The sequence below is a fragment of the Micrasema longulum genome, unplaced genomic scaffold (assembly GCF_059751315.1).
Source record: "Micrasema longulum isolate JH-2025_06_02 unplaced genomic scaffold, ASM5975131v1 h1tg001496l, whole genome shotgun sequence".
Classification (NCBI taxonomy): domain Eukaryota; kingdom Metazoa; phylum Arthropoda; class Insecta; order Trichoptera; family Brachycentridae; genus Micrasema; species Micrasema longulum.
Genome location: NW_028278680.1, coordinates 232489 through 253915, shown reverse-complemented (window position 1 = coordinate 253915; position 21427 = coordinate 232489). Strand labels below are relative to the sequence as shown.

Below are 21427 nucleotides of genomic sequence, written 5' to 3'. Positions count from 1 at the left end.
ATTCATAAGCATTTAGGGTGGCACGACCAGGTTAACCAAGTTAGTCGTAAACTTTATAGCAGTTTGCACTCACTTAAAAGATTACACAATTTCTTGCCTATTAATGTTAAGCAAACATTAGTTTAGAGCTTACTTCTTCCACTCCCTGACTATGCGGATGTATGTTATCCGGATGCTAACTCTGAATTACTTGATAAGTTAGAGCGATTGCAGAATGTTTGCATACGATATATCTTTGATCTTCGCAAATTCGACCACATAACTGAATATCGCACGCAACTACACTTGCTCAGTATCGGGCATAGAAAAAACATTCACATTTTATCACTTCTTCACAATATTTTAAATAATCCTTCTTCGCCTATTTATCTAAAATAGCTCTTCCAACCTCTATCACAACACGGACTATCTCTTCGTTCTAGTAACGAGAAAACCCTTTTAATACCCTTTCATCGCTATAATTTTCTTGCCTCCTCTTTCACATTAGTAGCTGCTCGATTGTGAAATAATCTACCCACTTATGTTAGAGACCCCCTTCTTTATTTACATTTAAGTCAAGATTGAAATGTCACTATCTAAATATTTAAGTTGTTCCTTTATCCTTCTTTTTTCCTTCCCATCCCCTTTCCTCGCTTCATAGTATAGTGTTATTTTTTATGTATTTTTATTTTCTTAATCTTCGTTTTTAATTTTTGTAGAAAATTGTGAAATTCAATATGTCCATGTACTTGTAATTTTCCCAAACTGAACGGTTTGAGTAGGTAGGAAGAAATTGCCTTAAGGCAATATACCCGCTCTTATAAACTGTATATGTATAAAAAGTGTTAAATAAATAAAGACGTTTGGAAGAGGCCTTTATCCAGCAGTGGAGAGAATAAGGCTGCAAAAGAAGAAGAAGAAGAAATAAATAAATAAAATAAGAGAGTTTTTTTAATGCGCAATATAATTATGCTAATTATTAATGTCGCAATAAAACTTTCTTTTTCATACAATTTTTTCTCTGTTTTTGGTGTGTATTATTATTATCCTATCTTTTTCTGAAATTAGCGTATTAAATATTTTTGTGTACCATATATTATATTATTATCTTATATATACTTACTGTAAACTAATTTTTATTATTTTTTTTAACATTAATTTGTTAATACCACTTTTTTTATACGTATATATATGTATATATATATATTTTGTTTAAATTCTTTACAAGTTATTAACAATTTGCTTTTTAATTCAATCACTTTTCTTATTTCCATATTTTTTTCTTTTTTACTATGTAAAGTTTCCCTTTTTATTTTGGATAGCAGTGTGCTTTTAATTGTTTCTACATGTATACAAAAAAGCGTTGTTTATTTTTTAAATGATTACTTACTATGTTTGTACTTACCTGTATATTTTTTGTAAATGCTCCTTGGGCGTATTGTAAAATTAAATTAAATAAATAAATAATGTAAAAAACTGTTCATTCTGTATATCAACTGTACATAGAACGTCGATTAAGGAAACGTTTTTATAAAAACAATAATTCAATTAAGGTAAACAAATATTTTTCAAATATAAATTTCGCTTTGGTAACACACTTTACATTGTGCGACTTCTAACAAAATGCGTATGGATGCTACAGAATAGTAACATAAATAACTTTATAGTAATTTTTAAATTATATATACGGCAGAAATTCACTCATCTGTGCCTTTACTTAATAACGAAATATCATCTCCGGAATCTTCAGACGAGGAATCATAAACTTAACACTATAATATTTTTTCCTTGATTATTTTTTTTGCGCTACAACAGGCCAGGAGGCCCAATTACAGTGGTCGGTTACAGAAAAATCACATTAAATTTTTTGTGTTCTCACCGGGAATCTAACCTGGAACCTTCCGTGCGTGATTCAAGCGTCTTAACCACTAAACCACCAAACGTTTTATAGCACATTTTGGTGTACATGAAGTTTTAATGATACAAAGTTTTTTTTTTCAAATTCTTGACGTATTTTCGTGGAAACACCTCTCAGTCTGAGCTTTCTTCATATAAACGTATTTCCGTATTTTCTACCAGGACAAAGAATATAAAGATACCATTGCGGCATTTGAGAGAAGGATCCCCAGCGTTGTCTAAATCCCTGTAAAATCTTAACCAAAAAAATAACCACTGGCGTCGTGGCTACAATAAGAAGCTACATATTATGTATATCAAGTCTACGTAGCGCCCGATGTGATAAGGTGGGCTGGTCATATAATTAGAATGGACGACGACAACCCCATAAAACGTCTAACTCTCTCCGTGCCACAATGACGACGAACGGGTTTGGTCCCGTGGCTAGTGTCTCGGACTCAACAGACCAAAGTCCGTGGTTCGAATACCACTCTACCCCAACTTGATTCCATTTTCTAATAGTGAGTTATTTACAACTCGTAGAAAATGGCCCTCAAAATGAAATATTCTGGTAAATCATAAGAACGTAAATATTTCTTTAAAAAAATAAAAAAAAAGACTAGGAAGGTCCAAAATGCGATGGATGAACTACATCATCACGAGAGTGGAGGAGACTCCTAGATTCTAGGACTCCTAGCCCCAAGACCCACTCAGGACTGTCGAGCTTATGATGATATATATTGACTATTGGCGTGTCCCTATCGTTTGTTTTTTTTGGTAAATTGATTTTTATTAAATCATTTAATAAAATCCATAATTTTATCTGCCGTCTTTGGACGTATGGTATACAAACATCACTATTTTTGAAAAAATTACTCCTGCCGACACATAAAACTCATTTCTGATAATAATTCTTTAAAAAAAACAGAATCAGTTCAGTGTTGGGATATCAAAAACGGGAACGGATGCCCTTAAATTTGTCGAATCAGTAAGGCCTAATTAATCCGATTTACAGTTGTCTTTTTTACTCAGAATTTGGAGAGGTATCTGCAAAACAGTGATAGAAAAACAGTATTCTACAACCTATTCATCACACTGTTTTTCGACGGCGCATATTCTCTTAATGTTCCGAAAAAGAAAATTCACGAAAGTGTCATATTATTTTTCTTCATTGTATTTTTAAATGTCAAAGCATTCGCCATAATACATTATATTGTACCCGCAAAGCCAGTTTGCTAAAGAAACCTTGAAAACATTTTCGCAGTTTTAAAATCAAATAAGATTTCTACTAATCATATCACGTAGTTTTGGCCAACAGCTTTGAATACTTATTAGATAATCAATATTTCCATAATATTTTATGCACACACATAAATATTCAGGAAGTTAAGTCCGAATAATTTAGTTATTATGTGATTAGATTATAAAAATTATTAAAAAGTATTTTCCCATAAATGCCAAATAATACTGCGATACACTTCCACTTGCTTTTCAATGATGCTCACCCTAACACACACCTGAAAATTTTACTCTCATACAAATACACACAAACACACCATCTTACATACAGATTTAAGAATTTACCATAAATTAATATGTGTAATTATTATTTAGAAACTTCGCTGGTCTGTCTTTCAACCTTAACTTTATTTTACAACTTAATAATTGCTGACTGTATGTTTCTATAAATAAATTAATAAAGTTAATGCACAATAAAAAAATCTAAAACATTTGAGTTTGTAAGTGAAAATTCTTGATGGAAATTCATTGTAATTTATTACAGAAATAAAAGACAAGTGATATTTTTAATCCACAAATTTGGAATATCCAGTGACCGGTTTCATCGCTTTCGCGACATCTTCGAGACTGGTATCTTTATTAAGGATACCAGTCGTCAATAGTGATTTGTGATTGAGCTACTGGCATAAGAAGACATACATCTGGGGCTTGGATCTAGAAGAGCCAGAGTCAGATTTCACATTTTTCTTTCCACCATTTTGTAGAGGGTCGATATCAATTAAAATACTTGTATATTAACTGTTTATACACACATGAATGCGTTTAAATGTTTTTTGTTCATATTTGTTATCAAAGAGGTCAATTAATTCATTATAACGTCACAAAATCGCTAAATAATAACTTACCTGTAATATTAAGATTTACGACATTGGTCCTAATAAATACAAGACACAGAAATATCGATGGTAAACTGTACTACGAATCTAAAAATGTGTTTCGGAGGAGTGGATTTGTGATTATTTTAAGATTAAATTTCAACATTGAGTTTCAAATTGTTACTTTCCGACATTGTTAGGTATTTAATAAAATATATTGTGAAAACATTCCATACCAGCGTATGTGACTCCATAACACTCTAAAAAGATAAAACGCAATATTATTACCAGGCGATTATAATGGGAAGCTAAGGACGTCATACATTATCTATGACGGTATGGTTGAAGATAAATTCTCTCGGGCGATTACGAAGATACACTACCCAAGTGACAAAAATTTTATTCCACCGAGAAATTTTTCCTTTAATTACGATTTATTAATTTTTTTATCGTTCGGAGGTTGGAATTTCTTTCTTAAAAGCCTAATAAAAATTAGAGAGAAATAAGTAAATTTAAAAGTCGAATTGAATTCTAAAATAACTGCCAGTTTTGAAATCAATCGCCTAGTTGCATGGCTAAATTCTTCCCGTTTAACATATAAGAGCATCTAGGTATAAAATGTTATATAATAAATAAATTAATAATAAATTTAGTTATTATATTTTTTCCATCTGTTTTACTATCTTCCTGAGTGTACGTATCGAGACGTTAAAAGAGCCGACTTTGTAATAGCTCAGTAGATAAATACAGACGATCGTTAAGCATACCGTCTTGGTAATTGTCAAAAGTCATATAAAAATCATGTTCAAGCGAGTATTTTTTGCTTGAATCGGAATGTATTGGAGTTTACAAACGCTATGAAGTTGGCACATTTTAATACAGAAGTCTATTTAAAATATAAATGAGGACTATTTTCTTTTTAATGAAGTAAGGAACGCGGACTAAATTTTCAGGGTCATTCATTGGTTGGATTCGATCATATGACGTCGAGATGACAAGTCGGTACAACATACCTAGGTAGGTAGTACAAAAGATTAGTGTGGCGTCTCAATATTTACAGATGAAGATAGCGTTCATAATTGCGGCATAGATCATAAACGATAAGTATTGAGTTCCATTGGGGCCAAATTTGGAACTTTTTTTATATCTCGCATGATAACATTACTGTAAGGGTAATAATCGTGATCTCATGAATATAATATTTACTGATCATCTTCTACTTCTACTACACACGTTTATGCTGATATACGACGTACGTGCTCCACACTCATAATTTATACATCTTGTTATACATCGGTAGTCAGATGCCAGAAGGAACCATCTGTAATTTTCAAAAATGTTCCCGAGAGCTGAAATACGTCTCAATTTCAAGACTTTTATCCACAAACTAAAATATTTTAGTGTTGCTTTTCAATAAAAAATTACCATTTTAAATGACGCTGATTTTTTTTTTTTTTGCTGCGTGTATTTACTGAAATATTAATTAAAACTTTTAAAAACTTAAACATGGACAAAAATACAGATGGTCCCTTCTGCCATCTGACTACCGACATGCTCTTTGATTGTGTCGGCTTTAGACATTACCAGACTGAAGATTTTGATTTATCTAATCATGCCACGTCTTTCTTCATCTTCCTCGTCCTATGTTAAAGTTCATTCTCGCCATATATATAAATATGTTTTAACAATTTATCTTCATCCGTTTGCTAGTAAAGACAATTATATTTAAAATGCATAACTCGAAAAACATTTCTTGGAAATGACACAAAAAAAACAAGTTCGGATACTAATTGCTAGTTTTTAGATAATTTTTGTAAATTTGACGAAAATTTCTGCACCCAATTTATGCATCTTTAATAATTATGTGAAGTATTTCCTAAAACTTGAATTATTTTTTAATATGCATAATTAGTTCGTCTTATATTCATATTCACGCAATAATTGTTTTATGCAAAAATGTGTGTTTGAAGTGTTGTTTTGTATTTATTTATAATTACATTATCATTGTTATTGACTGAAGTAATGAAATATAATTTGTTATTTATAATAAACATTAAGATAAATGAATACAATGGAGAGCGAAATGTTTATTTGTAATAATATATAATTCGATGTGAAATAAAACATTATTGAGTATTTTCTTATTGTGAATTAGGAACTTCAGCCTTACGGGAAATTGGATCCAATAAATGTTTTATTGCACGCGGTAAAAATTGGAGCATTAAATTATCTACTTTGAACGACGTCACTGATTCATATGAATTAACCAATGATGAGAGAGTTGTGGAAGATTTTCGATTTCAGACCAATGGGCAGAACTGATCCAGAATAAGCGGAAGAGTTATTTCAGAAATACGGAACTTTAAAAAATCGTACCGCTGATAATACGGTATTTTTTTTTTATTGGCTTAGTTTAATAGCCCATTAACAAATATTAAAACAAAAAAACATTGAACTTCCTTATTCGTGCGGTGACCGCCAAAAGGGTGGTGAAAATAATGAAAAAAACGTCCATAATAGGGTATTTTCCAAATGGGAATAACGTTGAAAACGCAATTTTTTTATTTTTTATTAATATACTTTTCTAATATAGCACAATTAAAAATGTTCATATCCCGACTTGTTAGTCGCATGTCGTCCATGAAAAACCTAAAGTATAAAGCTCTATTGGAGCAGCACTAGAGTATAGAACTAAGTCAATGTTGTCCTAATGGTGGGGCTGGATTTCAACAGGACTCAGCTCCTTGTCACGTATCTAAGTTTATGCTTAAGTATTTCAATGATAAAAAGATAACTCTTTTAGACTGGCCTGGAAATTCACCTGACCCTAATCCTGTAGAAAATTTATGGGTAATTTGTAAATCTAGGATACAAAAATTAGACTGCACCACCAAGATAAAGGTGATAGAAACTGTTGTTCAGATGTGGTTTCGAGATGGCAGAATAAAAGAAAATTGCCGAAGTTTAATTGATTCCATGCCAAAACGTGTTTAGGCTGATATAAAAGCGATATGCATTATCGACAGAATCAAGAAAGGGGCGCTGCGTTGGTTTGGACATGTAGAGCGAATGGACAACGAAAGAACAGCTAAAAGAATCTACGATGCGAATGTTGATGGATGCAGAAATTGAAGAAGGCCGAGAAAGACATGGCACGATCAACTCCATCAAATACTTGAAGATGGACATGTCAAAAGTAGGAATAATCGGCGTGCGTACATGAGAAGATGCATGAATGTAGAGAAAGCGAGGTCTGTATGCAAATATGGAGTGATATGGCGTTCTATCCTCTCTGCCTACCCCTACGGGGAAACGGCGTGACGGTTTGTTTGTTTTAAAAACGAAAGGAGGACATAAATTCTATTAAATAAAAAATATTTTATTATTGTACCTCACCGGTAACTCGAAATATTAATAAAAAACGTATTTTATGATTACAGGGAATTTTATTCCATTAATTCGCACAATACTGTTTGTTTGTGTTAAAAGTTTTGTAAAAGGCAATTATGCCGTATATTTTAATAAAATAATAATAATAAAAAACGGTTTTCGATATGTGGGTGAAATTGATGAAAAAACCTAGTCTTTGTGAACAGTTTCGGAAAAAAGGTGAGCGCTTTCGTTGTATACGTCAGTGTCACACTTCAAAATATTGTCGCATTCTAAATAGTTTTTTTGACCAGATACGAATAATTCTGCATTTAGTCATGATGTATACAGCAACCCATGTTTGTACACTGGTACATCGTTACCCTACAAAACATACATAGCCTTCAAGATACGTAGTGTTTCACACCATCATTGAACACTGAACAGGTATTCGCTGTTATTAAATGGCGCATAGAATCAACACCAATCTACATACATAGAATACGAGAGGTAAGACCTTGTCAGGGGTTTTGCGTTGCGGAGATTTATCACAATGCCATGACGGCGGATACAGTTTAGCGCCTGCCTAGCTAACTATAACGTTAAGATAATAATTAAACATAAACACGAGATAAAACCAATAATCCTTTTCACAGTTTTTGTGCAGAATTACTAAAGTAATATCACTCTACAGCGGTGTGGGGATTAGAAAGAAAACAAACAATGCAATATTATATTTCATTAAATGCTCGCCTTCAAATTGGTTTTTTTTAATTTTTTTTATTTAAATCTTAAAATAGGGCACACATATCATACATATTGTTATGTGTGTTCTAATAATAACATTACAAATATATTTAATTTATAAATTGTTTATCACATATGTCTTGACCATTATTTTAAATTTTGATATGTTTTTTTCTTCATAAATATTTTTTTTCATTTCGTAATACTTTTTAATTGCTTTAAATAAAATTGAATTTTGTGACTTTGCCTTTTTCCTAAATGGAAGTCTAATTTTGTTCTTTTCTCTAGTATTGTGATTGTGTTCATGCTGGTTCCGATCAATTTTTTTCCAAAATTCTGTTTTTTTATTAGAGTTTATAATTTTATGAACAAATATCATTGTATTGTAAAATATTCTTTGTTTATATGTTAATAATTTCATTTCATTTACCATCGACTTTACCCTCGTATATCTGTTTTTTTTCAAAATGATTCTAAAGGCTTTATTTTGTAATACAGTTAGTTTATCTATGTTTTCTTTGTTTGATAAAAATAAAATGCTACTACAGTAGTTAACGTGTGGTTCAATAATTGCTTTGTAAATAGTTTTGCAGGAGTCCTTATCAATAAATCTTCTGATCCTTCCCAAAATTGATATTTTTTTTGCAATCTTATTTATTACCATCTTAGCGTTTTGGTGAAATGTAAGTTTTGAATCCAATTTTTGTACATATTATATTTTTTAATTGGCTTAGGTTCTTCTGAGGCATGCGTAGCACATGTTTTATACAGTTCCACCGCTGCATTCTCAAGATGATCGTTATAGGAGGCTGCTATGTCCGTTCTCGGACTTCGATGTTAGTCACGAAATTGGACCACCTTTTGCCAAATATTCTCCACAAGCACTTACTCTCAAAACTCAGAAGTTTAGTATTCTAAGCTTTGGTAAAGTACCAAGATTCGCACCCATATAGGAGTACTAGCATTATACAAGAATTGAATAATCGGCATTTCATTTTGACAGAGTATAGACTAGAGTTCCAGACAACACGCCCTAAAAATGCACAAAGAAATTGGCTTGCTCACAGTAAAGCAACAAATTAAATATTATGTAGCAATTTTTATACATAAAATAATTAAGGGGATGAATAAAATAAAAACAATAATAAAATTTAACCAACAATGTCATACATATGAAACAAGGGGTAAAAAAAGATAAGATTACCAATGACGAGAAAAACAGAATCTGAAAACTCATTGTAAAAGAGATTGAAGCTATACAATGAGTTACCTGAAGAAATAAAGGAAATAGAAAAAATCTAAATATTTCAAAATATTTCAAAATACTTTGAAAAAATATGTTATTGAGAAATTTTGATAAAAAAATTATAATATTATAAAAAGTTTATATTAGTTCTTAAGATGTTGTGAACTAACTTAATAAAGCATAAATAAATAAAATTAAATGTTTGGGTAAATCATAAGAACGCAAATATTTCTTTTAAAAAAAAGTTTCTCCAGTAATTCCTAGGCGGGTTGCAAGCTCTCTGTGCAAGCTTTCATCCTCAGTTTTGTGAACTCCCAAATATTTAAAGCTGTTAACTCTCTCGATCTTCTGTCCACTATTATAGAGAGGCTGATCAGGGTCAGTATAAGATTTGTTGAACATAATCTGAGTCTTTTTGGTATTATTAAGACCCAGACGAGTAGAGTTTTCCTGCAGTGTGTCAACAATTTCCTGAAAATCACCAACAGACTGTTCAAGAAAAACCGCATCGTCTGCATACTCGAAGTAGGACAACTTTAAAGGGAGAGTTCACTTCTATGCCTCGAGCAGGTAGTATTGATTTTCATAAGACAAAATCCATCAATATGATGAATAAGAATGGTGCAAGGACACAGCCTTGCCTCACTCCAGTGGAGACTCGAACCATACAGTAGAAGAGCTGCCGATTTTCACACGACAATTGCTGTCTATGTGGAGCGTTTTCATAACAGCAATAATCTTGGGAGGAATACCATACGCATCAAGAATTTTTCAAAGAGATGGTCGATGAGGATTATCAAATGCTTTTTCGTAGTCAATGAAGCAAATGCAAGGGGTGAGTTCATTTCATTGCTCTGTTAGAGAATGCATATTATATTATGGATATGGTCCGCATACGACTTACTAGGTATAAAACCAATTTAGTTGACTCTCAGAACTACAGACTTATCCCATCTTCGCCTGGCGCTTTTTCACTCTTCAAACTTTTCACCGCCTTGATTTCATTAGTGGTTGGAGAATGGTCAAGGATATTGGCTGCTCTAGGGATGTTTATTTGCTCAGCTTCTGCCGAAATATCGAATAGGTCCGATGGAGGGGGGCGATTAAGGACCCCGCAGAAATGATTGTTGCAGGTGTCACACACTCGCTCCATATCAGACTCAACCACCCCACTGGGACTGCAAAAAAGACCCGAAGACGGTGTTGTCTTGCCACATATTTAGCAAGTAATTTTAAATAGTGTTTTGAAGTCATTTCTGCGAGATGTCTCTTCTGCTGTATTTATTTGCGAACTCCGAAAGCGACGTTTGTCCGCGCGAGCAGATCTCTTGACAATCAATTTCGTATCGGCATTGGTAGCTATCTCTTATAACAACAATTTGATCGCGGTATGTTTCACTGTCTCTAAATACTTTCAGTTTCGCTCGCTTTTCAATTTCATTCCAAGTACCATTTGACATCCACCGCGGACTCTCGCTCTTCTCACGCACGCTCCAAGTTGTCTGTTCTTTAAACGCGCGGGCTCATGCTGTCCTAGGAGGCCTTCGATGATGATCTTTGGACTTTATTCGGCGGAACTAAGGGACGCTGGATTATCGATGGAGGAGGCGAGTGTTTTGGCTGGCGCTAGAATCTCCTGGAGGCAACTGGTGATGTCCACATGCTCCACTTACGAGCGGATGTGGAAAAGAGAAGAGAGAGATTTTTGAATGAATTACGATGTTTTTCCGTCTTATGTGCCTTGTGTTTCCATCCCATTTTTATTTAATCTGTAGAATAAAATCTCAATATGTCTTAATCTGAAATATTTAAAAACTCAACTAAAATTAGTTGTTAGTTGGTACACGAAAAGAAATAACGGAGATTTATTAAAATAATTTTTTATTCTTTTATTTAATATTGTTAGACCTTAGGGATGTATAATATACATACATGATGTACAATATATAAACATGATGTACAATATACAGTACTAGTTGCCAATTGTTAGCATTTTTTTCGTACGCAAGTGACTGTTAATTTTTTATTTTATTTAAAACATTGTTTGTAAGTTTGTAAGTGAAAATTCTTGATGGAAGTTCAATGGAATTTATTACATAAATAAAAGACAAGTGATACTTTAATCACAAATTTGGAATATCCAGTAACTGGTTTCATCACTTTCGCGACATCTTTGAGACTGGTATCTTTATTAAGGAGATCAATGTATTTATACAAAACAGAGGTAAGGATAGAGAATTCAAAATTATATAAAAGTAAATTAAATAAAGTTATTTTTATCTAAGGATCATTTTTTAAGATCACATTTTTTCAATAATGATCCTTAAGATAAAAATAACTTTATTTAATTTATTTTTATATAATTTCTTACGTCTGTTTTGTATAAATACATTGATCCCCTTAGTAAAGATACCAGTCTCGAAGATGTTGCGAAAGCGATAAAACCGGTCACTGGATATTCAAAATTTGTGGATTAAAGTATCACTCGTCCTTTATTTATAAAATGTTATTTTTTTTAAATAAAATATTTAATTATAATTTATTACGATTTATTGACAAAAAATCCGTATTAATGAAAATGATAATTTTTCCTCGGTATTGTTTATTTGTTGGGAGGTTATTTTTGCGTTTCCAAAACAAATCGTGATTTTTTATGAATTGAACCGTAAAACATAAAATATTGTGCAAACTTTGCCAAGTCATAACTACTTGCGCACGTGTTTCGTGACATTGCATTTTAAGATTTGAATTTCATGCCACGATGATTTATAGGTTGTTTCCTTTTATAACTGAATGATTTCAATGGTTTAATTAACCTAAACAAAATAAATGCTTCGGACTGTAATTTTAATTACAATTTACCATAAAAATAAAAGATTGAAGAAATATGGTAAGACAGAGTGCTTTCAGTTGTCTACTGTGCAAAATCAATCAAGAAACGCGTAACCGAATGAATCGGTATTTTCCCTTAGTTAATAATCCGAGAAGAAAGCTATTTGCCATGTCGATTTTACTGAATGATTTGCCTTTTAAATGCAATGAAATTAAACAATAACCATCAATATTCATTATTTTATTTACGGACATCGTCCATTTATGCAGATCATAGGGATAAATATATGAATTAATTGAGTATGTGGGAGTAATTTCTCTTAAAAGAATTTGTATCAGGCACACGGCAAAAACGGGCTGTTGATTTTTTTTTTTTTTTTGAGATATCAATGCGATTTTTTTCTCCTGATGAGTTTAATAGAACGGAATTTTAAAACAAAATGTGACCCCTTATAAATTGTAGAAAAACATAAATGGAGTCACGGCTGAAAAAAACCCAGTCAAAAATGTGAAGTTTGTTTCAATAAACTTGTTTTTTTCTGTTTAAGCAATGAATATTTTTTTATAAATTTTATAATTGAAGCACTTACTTTATGGTTATTTATTATAAAAAAATAAATAAAACAAATTTGTTTTTAACCACTATTTTTTTTCCACCGACCGGTTTCAAAGCAAACAAGCTAAAATTTAAAAAGCGATTCATAATATGGAAAAAAAATATTAATAACCAAAAAAACAAAATATTTATTTTAGTCCACTCCTGTCTAGCTTCTAAAATATTCATATCAATTAACTTTTAGGGAAAAAAAGACATGATTTATTGGCTCTACGTGTAGTTTAGTAAACACGATAAAAATAAAATAGAAGAGAATTCATTAGTTACGTAAACCTTGACGAAGAAGCTTGTTTGCTATGAAACCGGTCGGTGGAAAAAAAAGTGAGTGGAATGAAACAAAGATGTTTTATATATTTTATTAAATTTTTTTCAGTTTAAAGACGACGTTTTTGTTAATTTTTTTCTGTGATTGTGCATAAAAATATATATTAAATTTAATGAAAAACACATTTTATTCTAATGAATCTAGAATCTTACAAACTAGATTTTTATTCTTCTAAAATTCACTTTTTATAAATGAGCTCGCTTTTGTCGTGTACTCTTCAATTTTATCCAAAGCCTTAAAAACATCTAAGTACTTCTATTATAAAAGTTGTTTTTCAACGGAATTTACCTCAAATATCAAAAATTAGCCGTATTTGGTTCGAGAATCCATAATGCTATTACCATGTTTTCGTGTTTTGAAAACGGTCAATTTTTGCTGTGAAATTCATTCATTTTTAAAATCATTAATAAAATTACCAACAATATTTTGAGTTTTTTTTTATTTATTTTTCAAAAATATTTACAAAAAAATTCTTAAATTAAAGTCCTGCTGAGTTGCATACATACAACTCGTCAGCAGGTTCTTATAAATTACATTAATTATTTACACTTAGCCTACATTAACAATAATTTTACTTGAAAAACAATTACAGATTACATTTTGAAAAATTCTAAATGTTTGTAGATATGCTGGATATCTTCCCTAAAGAGTTATTTAGATCTAAATTTGTTGCAACAGAGAGGGAAATTATTTTTGAGAAGGGAATATGGAAGTCTAGGGATTTACGGGGCTTATAACTTGTCATTGGCTGGTTTAAGTGGCAACTTTGCACACTGTGTAACACTCACTATTCTACCTATGTTTAAACATCCTTATTCCCTCAACTCTTCCATCTGTTAACTTTTGTGAAGTAAAAGAGCTGAAACCTTTATCATGTGGGTGAGATTCATCCGGCTGAGTAAGTTAGTTTATGTTCAGGATACTTAAATAAGTTTAAAGTCAGTATAACCAAGTGGTTTTTTGCACAGGAATACAAAAAAAAATACTCCAGGCTATGCGGTGAATCCAAGACAAAATATATTTCTAATTTCTCCTTTATGATAAGTGTATTTTTCTTTTGTATGGTTTTATTATTACTACTTTATTTATTTATTTAACTTTTTGTACATAATGTTATTTGTACATTGGCGGGCTTATTGCCAAATGGCAATTCCTTCCAACAAACCAATAAAATAAAAGTTTTATTATTATAATTCAAGTTACAGAACATATTCAATAGAAAAAAAATATTAAAAAGCTAAAGATATATAAAAAAAGAAATAAACGTATTTGTTTATAAATTATCTTTAATCAAAACTATTACTCAATGGGAAAAAGGAAAAAAGAGGAAAAAGGAAAAGAGGAGAGATTAAGGAAGAGAAAGGAGATGTTTCTTCAGACGTGATTTAAACAGAAATAATGTAGTAACATCTTTGATAGTGGATGGGAGATGATTCCGCAGTCGAGCCGCATGGACACTATATGAATTAGAGAAGAAAGAGGAATTGTGGATGGGTATTAAGAGAGTGCCTTGAGAATCAGAACGAAGAGGTAAACCATGAACTGATAAGCGTTGAAATTTTTCACGCAGGTATATAGGAGCGTTTGGACTATGAAGTACATTGAACAGAAGTGAGAGGGAGTGATAGTCTCTCCGCTGTCTAATTTTGAGCCATTTCAGTTGCCTACGATAATCAGAAATGTGGTCATATTTCCTAAGACCAAAAATGTACCTTATGCATGTATTTTGAAGTCGTTCAAGTTTATCGAGTTGCTAACAGCTTAAATCAGTCATGGAAACATCATACTATGTTCTATTGCAAACCAGTAAATTCACAATTTATTAGCCTTAAAACTGACTTTTGTCTAGTTGGGCGACAAATTTTTAATTACAAATGTAAAAAAAAAAACATGTATAAGTGCATTGTTAACTGTTTTTTTATTTCTTCTTGTTTCTCTACTCTTCAATATATATGAATATGTATGTGTATGCTGATGATGCCGTGCATCTTGCTAACAACAAAGAGTTCCTAATGAGTCCTGGTCCTGACTCTGATGTATAGGAGCGAAGAATGGACTTGGAAAAACAGGCATGAAAGTAGGCTGAATGCTGTCAAAATGCGATCTCCCAGGCGAATAAAAATATTTCCGATAGATGTACATTATGTAAGGCTGAGATAAGCACTATAGTCAACATCAAGAAAGAAGCTCTGCCTTGGTTTGCACAACGAAAGAACGGCTAAATATATTTACAATGCGAATGTTGAAGCATGCAGAAATATAAGAAAACCGACAAAGACATGGCACGACCAATTCCAACAAATACTTGAAAATAGATATATTAAAAATCGTAATACGTAGACGAAGCGAGATCTGTATGTAAAGATAGAGTGATGTAGCGTTCTTTCTTTTCTGCCTACCCTTTCGGGAAAACGGCGTGAATGTTTGTTGTGTTGTATGTGTGAATGTAAATCTTAATTGTGAAATAAATAAATAAAATCAACAAAATTTTGAGTATATCTCAATCTTGAATAATGGATAATTTATAAACCACCATTTAATATATATTTATATATTATGTGCTCCAGTACCCTCTGTTTTTCAAGATAATATACATAGTGTTTGATTTAAAACTAGAATTCGTTAATCATATTAACAACATATCAAACAAAAGCATGAAAACATTAGGTTTCCCGCTTTGAATTGTCAAAGACTTTAATTCACTTAAAGTAATAAATATTTTGTATGTAGCACTAGTTCGTAGTCAGTTGGAATATAATTCCACTGTTTGGTCTCCTCAGTATAAATTACACTTTAGGAACATAGAGAGAATTAAAAAAAAAAATTGAGATTCGTAAATTTTAAATTAAATATTTCCTTAGATAACATAAATTACACGAATCTTTTAGACACTTTAAATTTAATTTTATGAGAAGATCGTAGAAAAATAAATGACCTTTTTTTTATTTTAAATTTTAAATTCGGAGCTCGATTGTTGTGAACTCCTGACTCTTATTAACTTCAAAATACCGAATCGAGTCACTAAAAGTACGGAGTTGTTTGCAACTACGAGTACATACGTAGGTACTGACTATGCACGACACTCCGATTCCGCGTTTACATTCCTTAGCCAACAAATTTACTTGTGATACAGACATTTTTAGTACGACAATTATTCAATTTAAAACGTTCTTAAATGCACTGTTTAAAACTAATTATTAATGTCGTATTAAAACTTTCTTTTTCATGCATTTTTTTCTCTGTTTTTGATGTGTATTATTATTATCCTATCTCTTTCTGAAATTAATTTATCAAATATTTTTGTGTACCGTATATTATATTATTATTTTATATATACTTACTGTAAACTAACTTTTATTTTTTGTTTTTAACATTAATTTGTTAATACCATTTTTTTACACGTATAGTTATTCACAATTTGCTTTTCAATTCAATCACCTTTCTTATATCCATATTTTTTTTCTTTTTTATTGCGTTGTCTATTTTTTAAATCACTACTTACTATGTTTTGTACTTACCTGTATATTTTTTGTAAATGCCCCTTGGGCGTATTGTAAAATTAAATAAAAATAAAATAATATGTGTGACCTGTTTTATAGTAGTAATTTTTATGTAGGGTTAGAGCAAGTAGAAGACATTGATTTTTACACAGGAAATTGTTTTAATTCTTCTACGAAGTCTGCACGCATCAAACTTCCGTCACTTTTAGTGGAAAGCCATAAATTCGTGTCGTTTATTCAATTTGGCTCAGCCATTCCTTACTTCTTACCGCGACCTATCTCTCAGTACTTGGGCCAGGTATCGCGTGTTTGGCGTCAGTCTTCTGTCTACTGAACGTAAAAACTAAATATTGTCTGCCGTAATAGGTAAACTGACTCAACATCAGGGTTGGCATCACTTAATCATCTTTACTTCAAACCGTCCCGCCGCTTTAGAGAAAGAGTAGGCAGAGAGCATTATGCGCCAGCAGACCTCGCTTTTTTATACATCTTCTGCACACGTGGCGATTATTGAAATTTTTGACAGGTTTATCTTCGAGTATATGTTGGATTTGGTTATGATATATTTTTAAGTCTTTACATTTTTTTTGCATCCATAACATTTGAATTTTAAATCTTTTAGCCGTTCTTTCGCTGACCATTTGCTCTACACGTCCAAACCAACGGAATGCCTCTTTCTCTATTTTGTCGATAATGCTTGTCTCTGCCTTGCATACTGCCCGGATCTCACCATTTGTGCACCGTAGATAAAGTCATAATTTAGATCAACGTTATTAATATTTATCAAAGATGTATTTATGTAAAGCCAGTTCAAAGCCACTTCGCCGTAACGCTCGCGCTATATAATTTGACCCAGTATTTATTCACCATGTAATAATTACGCATTAAACTGCATCATCGTTTCTTCTGTCAATCTCTTATTGGGGTAGGAGCTCCACACTCGCAGCAGCCTAATCCTACTACCTCAAAAGATGATCTGTTCTTTCGAGATGGTATTCGTATGCTGCCAGAAAGATGAGAGAAATTAGCCGCTGGCGATGGGCAATACTTTCAATAACATGTTCTTTACTAATTTTTATAAGTTAAGGATTCATTTTTATGAAAAAACAGTGAGGACGGACAGCATTCAGCCTACTTTCATCCCTGTTTTTCTAAGTCCATACTTCGCTCCCATACATCAGAGTCGAGAACAGGGTGAATAATTATTTATGTGAATAAAAGTTTGATTTAAAAAGTCATTTTTTATTGAGCTTTTGTGTGCCTCGAAATGAATGTGCGGAATTACAAGAACGACGTACGGAATGACACTTACGTTTTGGGTAATTCCGTACCTCCCACTTTTTCAAATTCCTTATTTTTTTTAGTTCTGCGGTAGTCGCATATAAATAAGCATCGGTCGTATAAAATTTAACTAAATTTAGGGTAAATTGATTCATAAAGTTAGCCTCGTACCGAATGGATTCCAAGAAAATGGCGTTCAAAATCAGATTACCCTAACTTTGAACGCCATTTTCAAGTTCCTAATATTTTTCATTCAAATCAATCAAATTATTTATAAAATTTAACAAATTCAGATTTATTTCAACCCTGCTTAAAAATACACAGACAAAAGCAATAGCACATTACGTATTTCAAACACAGTTCTCATCCTTTCTCCTTTATTACCGATGTTTGTAATCTAAAAATATCGTCACGCATAAATTACATAATTTGACTTAATATCCGTTGTCGAGGGAAATCAAAACCTAAAAATACTTAAACAGTTATTAAAAGCTTTTGTGGTTCATTTACAGCTGAAATTTAAGCTGTAAGTATTAGTTATTTGGTTTTCAAACAGTGAAAAATAATATTGTTTTTGCCTCTCAAACCTTCGGCATAATCCCCCACACCTTCACAGCGGGAAACTGAAAAATTGAGATGATCAAGTCGTTGACATACCTAGGTTCCACAGTCGCCAGTGACAACAGTCGCCAGTGACACAGTCGCCAGTGGCGGCCTCCGTGGTGTAGTGGTCAAGACGCTTGACTCGCGCACGGAAGGTTCCGGGTTCGATTCCCGGTGAGAACACAAATAATTAAAATTTGATTTTTCTCAAGCCTGGGTGCTCTGTGATGTAATTCACCACTGTAATTAGGCCTCCTGGCCTGTTGTGGTGCAAAAAAATGTAATGTAATGTAATGTAATGTAATAATGTAATAACAATACACAGGAAGATATCGGGAGGAGTATAATGGCTGCAAACCGTTGGCACTACGCGCTTCAGAAACAATTACGGTCCAAACTAGTACGAAATAATACTAAAATAGTACAAAACTCTGATTTAACTAATCCTGACATATGCCTCTGAAACATGGGTTATGACAAAGAATATTAAGGGAACCATTGCAGCTTTCGAAATAAGAATCCTCAGAGTTTTCTATGCCCCTGAGAGAGAAAAAAAAACATTGCCATCATCGCTACAATAGGAAGCTTTACGTTTTTTAAATCTACGGAGCTTCCGATGTAATTAACTCTATCGGGGTGGGGCGCTTGATGTGGGCTGGCCATGTAATTAGAATGGACGACGAAATCCCCATAAAACGCCTATCTCTCTCTGTGCCACGAGGACGACGAAAACCAGGAAGGCTCAAAATGCTATGGATGGACTGCATCAGTGCAGATACAACAATCTTGGAAGTGAGAAACTGAAGAAGAAGAATTTACGTTCATCCTTCCCGAAATCGAACCCAGGACCTCAATTATGGTAAGCTGACGCGCCAATGCATTGCGAAGCGGACTTATCTTTACTCCATTCCTTTTTTCAGGATTTTTACCTGAAAGTAAAATTGAGACCATGACTCGTCTATGGTTCTGGTACTATTTTACACACAGAGCTGTATTCTTCATACCACTCGGACAAGTGATGTAAACAAGTACGAAATCTGACATGAAATAAAGTTACTTGCACAAACTCCTTTCTCTCTTACCTCTAACATTATGCAAGTCTCAATTCTATTTTTAATTGAACAAAAGTCGTATGGAATTCGCAAACTGGTATTTTAAGAGGTCTTGAATTGTTTAATGGCCTCCAAAAGCATTTCACTACCAAATCTCAAGTACGCCTGTTACGTGTGTACATACCGTCATATCAAAACGGAAATCGCAAATCTGCAAAATTTACATAGAAGAAAAAATCACATTTTGGATACTAAAACGGAGATAGAATACTTTGTTGTGAAGGAAATTTAAAATGGTCAAGGCATTTGTCAAGCTTTTTGCCTGCCACCGGCTGGTTTAAGGATCGGTTCTTTGATCATTCGTAATGATTTAAAACTGGTGGTACGAAGACAAGTAGATGGAACTCGATCTCGCGGAAGACGTCTTACAAGATGGACAGACTTGGTGACAGAAGCGACTGGCGTCTCTCTTCAGGAAACCTCCAGAAGCGCTAAGACAGAAGGGGATGGAGGCGGATTCTAAAGACGTGCTTCCCTCCTGATCACGACTGCTTAGCTAAGTAAGAAGAATAATAATAGTTTTAAATCAGAATTAATAGTTTAAAATTATAATATTTTTTTTAATAAATCAATTTATTCATTTTTATTTTAATTTATACATTCACGTGTCACGGTTTTTACTGCCTAGGAGCTTAAAAAAACAGTAATAATTGATTTCTTCATCTTGATTTCCATTTTCTGATAGTTAGTTATGTAAATCACGTTTAAAAAACGATTATGGAAAATGTACATAAAATAGTTCGTAAATAAATATAACGACATACACGAGTACGTAAATGACAAGACATTTAATGAAAGAAAATTCGAAGACTGGGCCGGTAGATATTCATCAGCACATATCAAAAAGGAATAGAGTAAAATCTATATTTATGTACGAAAATGTGTTAATTTGTAGGAAAAAATAAATTTTACGGTAACCTGTAATTAAAAACGTTAAAAAAAATAAACTGCATGCATATTCTATTTTTCATACAGAAAACTTAATTTTACTTTGTAGATAAAATTGAAGATAAATTTTAGCTTCCCATTGTAATACTGGCCCTGACCACAGTAAAACAGAGAATATCTTGAGGCGACTTTATTGGTTTTTTTTTATGCTGTTTGGGTATTGTGAATGCAAACTTGATGAAATGTTCCCATTTGACCGGAACATACAACTGAGAGGACATTTGATAAAATAAGAGAAACCAAATCTTAACCTTTATTCAACTAAGCATTTTATCAGTGACAGATCTAGGATGCGTAGAGTAGTCTGCTTCGAGGAATAGTTACGGCACCATCTGTTTATACATTCAAAAACAATTATTATTTAGGAAGTGAAACATGCTGCAAAAAGGGAGCATTTCAGCTGAAAGCTGCCTGTTCCTAATTTTATAATAATAACAATTTCAGAATAAAAGACTTGACCAAATAAATATTTGTATTGGTGTTACGTGTTTTCTCAGTTTTTTTTTTGCCTTTGAAGCATTTGAAATGTGGTGCTACAGGAGGATATTAAAAATCTCCTGGATGGACAGAGTCCTAAACGATGACGTTCTCCGGTGGATGGAAAAAGATAAAGAGGTAACAAAGACCATAAAGAAATGGAAACCTGAGTGCTTTGGGCAAGTGATGAGAGGCGAAAAATATTACACTTTATGAGTCATTCAACAGAGAAGGTTTGAAGGAAGGTGCAGTGCAGGTAGAAGGCGCATTTCTTGGCTAAAGAACTTGCGTGATTGGTTCCATTGTGGTTCTCAGTCCTTGTTCAGGGCAGCTGCCAACAAATTAAGAATTGCTACGATGATTTCCAACCTTCATCGCGGAG

General features: G+C 32.5%; 1 protein-coding gene and 1 long non-coding RNA gene across 7 annotated transcripts in view; both read right to left on the bottom strand.

The window, feature by feature from the left end:
• LOC148275169 (uncharacterized) overlaps positions 1-21427 on the bottom strand; it is a 166059-nt gene that overhangs the window by 47959 nt on the left and 96673 nt on the right. The gene's annotated exons all lie outside the window — the stretch shown is intronic.
• LOC148275170 (uncharacterized) lies at positions 1223-19915 on the bottom strand. The gene is made up of 2 exons (XR_015824097.1): positions 16643-19915; positions 1223-1384 (listed from the first exon to the last, which is right to left on the bottom strand). It is a non-coding gene; the product is annotated as an uncharacterized LOC148275170 (long non-coding RNA).